The sequence below is a fragment of the Phoca vitulina genome, unplaced genomic scaffold (genome assembly GCF_004348235.1).
Source record: "Phoca vitulina isolate PV1807 unplaced genomic scaffold, GSC_HSeal_1.0 scaffold52, whole genome shotgun sequence".
In the NCBI taxonomy this organism is placed as follows: Eukaryota; Metazoa; Chordata; class Mammalia; order Carnivora; family Phocidae; genus Phoca; species Phoca vitulina.
Window position 1 is genome coordinate 3639009 of NW_022589755.1, and position 8686 is coordinate 3647694.

An 8686-nucleotide genomic window follows, 5' to 3' on the forward strand; every position below is an offset into this window, starting at 1 on the left:
GAGACTGTGAAACAGAAATGGGGGAGGGAGAAATTTGGGGGAGGCAGCGGCTGGTAGCAGAAGGAAGTTGGAAAGAGACACACACACGGAGAAATATCCAGAGAGAGAAGGGGACAGAGACAGAGACACAAAGAGAGAAACCAAGAGACTGGGGGACAGATGGGGGATGGGGTAAGGGAGAGGATGGGGGGGTCAGAATGGGATAACAGAAGGAAAGAAGAGACAGGGACAGAGTCATCCAGAGAGGGGGAGGAGAGACAGATGGGGAGAGACAGACAGAGACTGAGGGTTGGGGGGAGAGAGAGAAAGGGAGAGAGAAATGGGGGGGTGGGGGCAAGGTCTTAATGGAGAGAAGGATGCTTTAGAGGGAGAAAAAGATGGAGAGAGAGAAAGAGAGAGGGAACGGACAAGAGAGTAAATAATAAGAGAAATTTAGGGGAGAAGGCTCTGAGTGGCAGAAGGCGGCTGGACACGGAAAGGCAGGTGCAGAAGGAGAGAGAGAGACCCAAAGAGAGAGATAGGTGGAGAGCGCTTGGCTGGGAGAGACCCCGGGATGGAGACACAGAGAGACACTGAGGAGGCATCAGAAGGAAGCTGGAGGAAAACAGGAGAGGGGCCAGGCTCCGATGGATGAAGGAGGTCAGAGACCGAGGGCACCCGCGCCCCTCCCCCACCACATCCCTCGCCCCTGATCCCTACCCCCATCCCCATTTCAAAGCCACCACCCCACCCCCACTAGCCTCCATCTCTCCACAGCATCGCCTGCCGCCGCCGCCGCCTCTTCCTGTCGTCATAGCAACAGGATCCAGGCGCCCAGCCAAGGCTAGCTGCAGCGCCGGAAACGAGGAGAGGGCCTTTCCAAAAGGACCCCAGGAGCTGTCCCCTTCCCCCAAATCCAAGGGACAGCTCCACCTCCCCGGGCCTTCCCACCCCCCCCCAACGGCTGCCAAGGGCAAAGAGCCCCTGAGAATGAAATTCTCTTCTATTCAAGTTACGAGGGTAGTAAGCCCTTAGTTTCACGGACACTTCATCTCCCCATCCCCCCACCCTACCCGTCACTTGCTCCAGGAGTTAGATCCCCCCCCAAGACGGGAACGGGAGTGAGGGGGCAAACAGGAAGTGAGAAACTCGGGTGGAAATCGGTCTTGAACTCCGCCCGGGGCTGGGCGGGACAGCTCTGCAAGTTTGAAGAATAATGATTGTTGGAGTTCCAGGACTAGCCAGTGGGCAGGGGGTGGGACGACTCGAGGCAGAAAATCTGAGAGTCAGAAAGTTTGGTCTTGGATTCAAATCTCAGAGATGCCTGTAGCCAGTGTGTGACCTTGGACAAAACATTTCCTTCTTTCTAGACTCAGTTATAATGGAAACAAAAACTGCCTCCAATGTATGGAGAACGTGGATGAGAAAAGGTCTTTGCACACTGCTCTAGACAGGCAGTTATTTCAAGACTCTGTCCTCCAGCAAATGCTATCCAAAACCCAAAAGCTAGCCATGACCATAGACTTGGGCTAGGGAGTTTGCATGCTTCGATGTCTCGTGGAATTCTTACAGAATCCTTGCGACGTGGGCACTGACGTTCCCATATTACAGATGAGCAAACTGAGGCTCAGAGATGTATCACAAGGTACCCAATAAAGGCATAGTTGGAATAAAAGGCAGAGTTGGAGATGAAGCAGCCTCTTTGTGGGGCTTGACAGGGGCGGACAGCAATAGGGGAACTTCAAAGCCACTTAACATGCCATTTTGGGGTCAGCTCCTCCCTTTGGGGGACTGGCAGAGACAGAGAAAACCTGTATTCCCCACACACCCAATCCCCTCACCCTGGAGGAGCCATATCCTTCCGTACCCAGCATCTCTCATTTCCACTTGGAGTTTCTAGAGGTCAGTTTACTTAATTCTCACCACGGCCACGGGGGAAAGGAGTTCAGAGAAGCATTCTGACACCCCTTGTTTGGAAGCAAAGAAACACCAGCCTCAAGGGAAGGGGCCTGGAATTCATTCATTTGAGAACTATTTGTCCCGCCTCTGTTCTTTTGCCAGGGAGAGGGACGCAGCTGCGAACAGTGATGGTCACCGATATAAATTGAGTGCCGACTATTACAGACTTGAAGTCATTCGCGGGCATTGCCTCGGTCTTCCGGCTTCTGTCATTAGCCCCCATTTCAAAGATGTGGAGACTGAGACTGAGAGAGGTAAGCCCATCACCAAGGTAGGAAGTGGTTGCCCTCAGAGCCGGGGCTTCAGATCCCAGAGCCTGTGCTGTCTTCTAAACTGCCTCTGCTAAAAATAAACAACAAAAACAGAAACTTTCAAAGGATGAAAACAACTATGAAGCTAATAAAACAAGCCAGGGTTTCTAAACCTCAGAACTAGTGATCCTCGAGGGGCAGGTCTCTGTGGCAGGGACCACCCTGTGCCAGACGCCGGTAGTAAGGGGTTATAATAAAAAGTAATTTAGTCTGTCCCACTTCAAATCCTGTTCCTTTTTGGAAAAGCCTCTTAACGTTTTTAGCTGTTTCTTCTCTTACTTGCCTTTCCATCTGTAAATAATAATTATCTTCTGGATGTGTCAGCCTTATACATTATAGATTCCTTTTCTCTGATAGATAAGGTTTTAACTCCTGTCGACCTCACTCTTCCCCTCCCTTCTTCCCCGTGTAAATAGTTTTAGTTCTTCTGTTGGTTCATTTTGTGGCAGGAAGCGATAGACTTTACATCGTGATTGCTTGTTTCAGAGGGCGTATATCTGGTTTCTTTTTAGCAGCTTTATTGAGATAGAATCCACATACCAATACAATTCACCCATGGAAAGTGTACCACTCAATGGCTTTTAGCTATAATCACAGAATAGGGCAACCATCGAGTTTAGATCCATTTCAGAGCATTCTTGTTAGCCTGTGAAGATACCACCCACCCTAGCCGGCCATCATCCCCCACCACCCCCCACACCCTGCCCTAGCCCCAGACAATCACTAATCTACTTTCTGTCTGTGTAGATTTGCCTATCCTGGACATTTCATATGAATGGAGTCATACAATATGTGTTTCTTTGTGTCTAGCTTCTTTCTACTGAGCATGTTTTCCAGGTTCATCCACGTTGTGATATGTATCATTATTTCACTTCCTTTTACTGATGAATATCATTCCATTGTATGGATATATTACATGTTATTTATCCATTGGATATTCGGGTCATTTCCCCATTTTGGCTATTGTACATAATACTGCCGTGAACATCTGTGTTCAAGTTTTTGCATTGGGCACATGTTTGGGTTTTTTAAAAAAGATTTTATTTTATTTTTTTAAAGGATTTATTTTTATTTTTATTTTTTACACTTTATTTATTTGAGAGAGAGAGAGAGCATGGGGCGGGGGGGGGGGTTGCACAGAGGGAGAGGGAGAAGCAAATTCCTTCCCACCAAGCAGGGAGTCTGAGGAGGGGCTGGATCCCAGGACCCTGGGACCATGACCTGAGCCAAAGGCAGATGCTTAACTGACTGAGCCACCCAGGCGCCCCCAAAGACTTTATTTTTTAAAAGTAATCTCTACACCCAACGTGGGGCTCAAACTCGCAACCCTGAGATCGAGTTGCATGCTCCACCAACTGAACCAGCCAGGCGCCACGGACATAAGTTTTCACATCTCTTGGGCATATACCTAGGTGTGGCACTTCTGGATCCTATGTTTATCCTTTTGAGAACTGAGATAGCATCTCTGAACTTTGTGTTGTAGGATAGAAATGTTAGACCCACTGATCAACCCTTCAGTTCATGGAAGGACCCTTCAGAAGGGGTGTCACAGAATGTTCCGGTTATGGCCCCTTTCAGATCTCATTCCTATATTTGCTCATGAATTCATGTCACATTATCCAAGGTCTCGGGGCGCCTGGGTGGCTCAGTCGTTGAGCGTCTGCCTTCGGCTCAGGTCATGATCCCTGCTTCTCCCTCTCCCACTGCCCCTGCTTGTGTTCCCTCTCTCGCTGTCTCTCCCTGTGGGATAAATAAATAAAATCTTAAAAAAAAGGGGCGCCTGGGTGGCTCAGTCGTTAGGCGTCTGCCTTCGGCTCAGGTCATGATCCCAGGGTCCTGGGATCGAGCCCCGCATCGGGCTCCCTGCTCAGCGGGAAGCCTGCTTCTCCCTCTCCCACTCCCCCTGCTTGTGTTCCCTCTCTTGCTATCTCTCTCTCTGTCAAATAAATAAATAAAATCTTTAAAAAAAAAAAAAAATCTTAAAAAAAAAAACAAACACATTATCCAAGGTCTCCCATGGGTTTGACCCAGAGATCTAGAGGCTGTAGAATCAGAGATAAGTCTGCTAAGCCCTTAGGCTCGAGAAGGTCCTCTGCCCTTACTTCCCCTGATCCCATGTGGTCGGCAGAACTCTAAAATGACCCCCAATATTCTCACCCCCAGCATACACACTCTTTAGAATTGCCTCCCATTGAGTGTGGGCAAGCTTGTGAATAGGGTAAAGTGTCATTCCCATGATTAGATTACACTATATGGCAAGGTGAAGGGATTTTGCACATGTAATTAAGGTCCCTAATCAACTGACTTGTAGTTAATCCTGGGTGGGCCTACCGTAATCAAGCAATCTCTTCGCAAAGGGTCCAGAAGTGGCAGAGATTCAGAGCAAGCAATTCTCCTGCTGCCCTATGTCAGAGAGGGCCACGTGGTGAAGACCCGAGGATGACATCTGCTAGCAAGAACACAGGAACAACATCAGCTGTACAATCACATGGAAATGATCTCTCTCTCCTGAGGGAGCTTGGGAGTGGGCCTCTCCCTAATCGAACTTCCAGATGAGGATGCGGCCAGCCAGCATCTTGATTGCAGCCTTGGGAAGCCCCGAGCCGAGGACCCCGTGTCCTGTACTGGCGTCCTGCACCATGGAAAGTGTGAGATAATAAATACATGCTGCTTTTGACCATTTGTGGTCCTTTGTTACACGGCAGCCAATCACTAATAGACCCTGTAAATCACATTGCACTGTGAAGGTCACACAGGGACAGCTCAACCAGCGGCACATTAATGCCACCTCTCCACGTCTCCCTCTCCCCCACTCCCACAACCAGTCAGTCAGTCCCCGTGTGCGGGCCCCTCTCCCTCCTGGATCCCTTTCATATCCACCCCCTTCCCTCTGTCCTGCTTTTGTCTGGACTGTCCCACCAGCCGATGGATGCCTCCAGTCTCCCTCCAGCCCGATTTTCACTCGGCCCCTAAAGGCTCTCCAACACTCAGAGCGGACCCTTTCCCTCCTCTGCTCAAAATTCTCTTATGGCTCCCTATTGCCCTCAGGAGAAAATATAAGCTCTTGATCTATGTCCTTTGCCAAGAGCACCAGTCTTGTCTTATGCCATCCCCACAGCTGCCTCCTGCAGACTGGAGTGGTTTTCCCCACTCTGCTCGGCTCCTTTACACTTCCAAGCTTCCTGAGTGTGGCTCCCTCACCTGGAACCCCTTCCACCTTGTCCATCTCTTGGAATCTTCTTCCATCTCCCACATGAAGACTCAACTGAAATGCTCCCTCCTCTGGGAAGCCTTCCCTGATCTCCCAAGGCTGCATCAGAGGATATAGCTGCAAGCTGCATCCCCCATGCCCTGTCGTGCCCCCATTAGAGCAGGGTGACTACCCTGCATTGTGATTGGCATGTCAGTCTGTCCCCCGCAGCAGAGTGGGGGCCGGTTCACTTCGCTATCCCCATAGTGCCCGGTTTTGGTAAATAGGAAGCGTCGATCTGCAGGTGCCGAATGGATGGATGGAGAGATGGATGGAGGAAGGAGTGAAAGACTCAGGGAACAAGTGGATACATATTCTAGGGTCCTCGGGCAGCCAATTACAACCTCCCATCCCTGTCCAACCCCTCTCCCGCCTCATATCCTGCGTGTGCGTTCTCCCTCCCAGGTGCTTGAGTGTGTCTCGTCAACAACAGCTGGGGCCTTTGTGTTTTCTCAAGAGGAACAGAGTGGTGGTGGCGTGTTTTCCCGCTGTACCAGGAAGAGAAGATCAGCGTTTCTAAAATGTCCTCATTCAGGGTGAAGTGGAAATATTCCAGCGCTGAGGAATCAGGTGGCCTGAGTTCCAGTCCTTGCTTTTCCTTGCCTCCCTAAGGGACCCCAGAACCAAACACTTGTGCTCTGGGCACTTTGTCCTCCTGTCTGTAGAGGGGATGGGGAGGGGGTGTGGGTAGTGATCTCGCTCCAGATGGGATGTCCTGGGACGATGATTCAAAGTTACACATCCAAGGAATTGTGGCAGGGTTTGGGGGGTATCTGTGAAGCTCTGGAAATTGCCTATGAAATTTTGTGAATATGGGTACTCTTTTCTGGAGGTCTATAACTTTTATCCGGTTCTCGGAGGGACCCCTGATCTCCTACGAGTTAAGATTCACTTCCTATTGACAGATTTAACCAAATCTCATTTGTGTCAGTAAAAATTAAAAAAGAAAAGAAAAGAAAAGGCAAGGGAGAGTACGTGAATGCAAAGATATTGTTTAAGGCAGGTTTCCTCAACCTGAGCACTAGTCACATCTTGGACCAGATCATTCTTTGTGGTGGGTGTCATCCTGTGCATCAGAGAGCATTCAGTAACATCCCTGGCCTCCACCCACCAGAGGACAACAGCACCCCCCCCCAAACTGTGACACCCAAAAATGTCCCCCCGGGGGCATAATCAAAAATGATAACAATCGTTCCGTTGGGAAATGAGGCTGGGGTTGGGATCAGTGAGAAGATGAAAGGCACTTTTTTCTTTTGGTCCTTCTCTGCTGCTTACATTTGAAATTCATGACTAGGCATTAAACTTATAATAAAAATGAGTTTATTGCTAAAATAAGTTACGTCCATTCAAGGGACACACACAGCTGTTGAATAAAATGAGGTGAATCTCTACATCTGACGTGCTTCTGCTTCCGTAACAAACAATAGCAATGCTTAACACGTTTGGTCTCAGGACCCCTCTATACGCCTAAAAATTACAGGGGACCCCAAAAGTGTTCGTTTCTGCGTGTTATGTCTATTGATATGTAACATATTCAAAATTCAAACAGAGGAGACTTAATCTGTACTAATTTCAGGAAAATAATAAACTCATTGAATGTTTACATAGACAACTTATTTTAGTGAAAAATAAATGTGTTTTCCCAAACACACACAAAAATATAGTAGTCTTGGCTTATATTTTGGAGAATCTATTCAATGTTAGGGCTACTAGAAGAAAGCGGGGTTCTCATATCTGCTTCTGCATTCAATCTATTGTGGTACCGCCCATCATGAAGCCACAAAAAGACTCTGGACCCTATACACTCATGAGAGACTAAAAGTGAAAAAGGCAAACCATATCTTAGTATTCTTGCAAAGGTGGTTTTGATCTCATGGACCCCGTCAACAGGTCTCAGGGATGCCCCAGGGTCCCTGGGCCACACTTCGAGAGCCACTAACATGTGTATGTGGTATTATTCTGTAAATTAACTGACTGGGTAACACGGTGTGAGAATGATGATAGATGGGCCACCTGGCTGGCTCAGTCAGTAGAGCATGCGACTCTTAATCTCAGGGTCTTGAGTTCAAGCCTGAGACTTCTTAAATCAAGCAAAGAAAATGATGATAGGTAAATAGATGGAACTATGTGGCTTCAGCATACTCAGAGCTGTACAGCTTAGTGGTTAAGTGTGGTCGGTTCAGGAGACCCCCAGGATTCAAATCTTAGCTTGACCACTTACTAGCTGTGTGACCAGGAAAAGGTTAATTTATCTCTCTGCACCTCTAGGACCTCATTTATAAAAATGGGATGAATAGAAAAGCACCAGTTTCCCTGGGTTATTGAATGCAAAGTGGCTGGCACATAGGAAGCCGTCGATAAATTATGCAATTAATTTATGCAAACTGTCGTTATTAAGCATCCTTGAAAAACAATAAGTTAGCGTTATATAACGGATACTAGATATTCTCCGTAATACATTGCCATGTGAAATTGGGAGGTGCAGAACTATGTGTATATGATGATAAATGCTGTGTCCAATAAACATGTATGAGCTACATATTCACCTGTGTGTGGATTTAAACACACTTGTATATACTTCAATATGCAAATAGATTCTTGAAATTTTACATGGTATGATGAAAATACCTCAGGGTGTGGGGGACTTCTGGATGTCAAGAGGTCAGAAGGACTGACTTTTCACAGCATTTTTTTTAAAGATAAACAAATCTTTAATCTTTAAGATCCCGTTCCATTTTCAAAATGTAAAAAACAAAACAACAACCAAAAAAAAAAAAAAAACCCACAAAAACTTGGTTGGTTCTTTTTTAAAAAGAACATAAGCTTTAGGACATTAGGTTGTTAAGTTCTGGACAAAATGAGCAAATGTCCATCACTTGCACCGAAACTGCCCTTTCGGCAGGCAAGACAGACAGCACCAATCAACCCAATCAACGGGGACATCCTTTCCCACGGAGCAGATAGATACTCAAAATCCCTCTCCACACCATGCTCCAGGCAGCCAGTAGGAATCGATTCGTCTTGACAAAGGAGCTGAAACATCTTTGCCGTCCCAGATCTCAAGCGTGACCTCCAGAAATTCCTGAAACCATTGGAAATGACTCAGAATATTTCCCTCAGGGAGTCTGATCCTGCTGAATCTTATTCTTCCCTGCTAACCTGCCCCCACCACTCTCCCTGTTCCAGA

At 47.5% G+C, this 8686-nt stretch overlaps 1 long non-coding RNA gene across 1 annotated transcript; it reads left to right on the forward strand.

The window, feature by feature from the left end:
- Nucleotides 1-287: 287 nt before the first annotated feature.
- Nucleotides 288-4923, forward strand: LOC116622381. Its single transcript, XR_004297560.1, has 3 exons — nucleotides 288-639; nucleotides 2041-2192; nucleotides 4607-4923. It is a non-coding gene; the product is annotated as an uncharacterized LOC116622381 (long non-coding RNA).
- Nucleotides 4924-8686: the final 3763 nt, after the last annotated feature.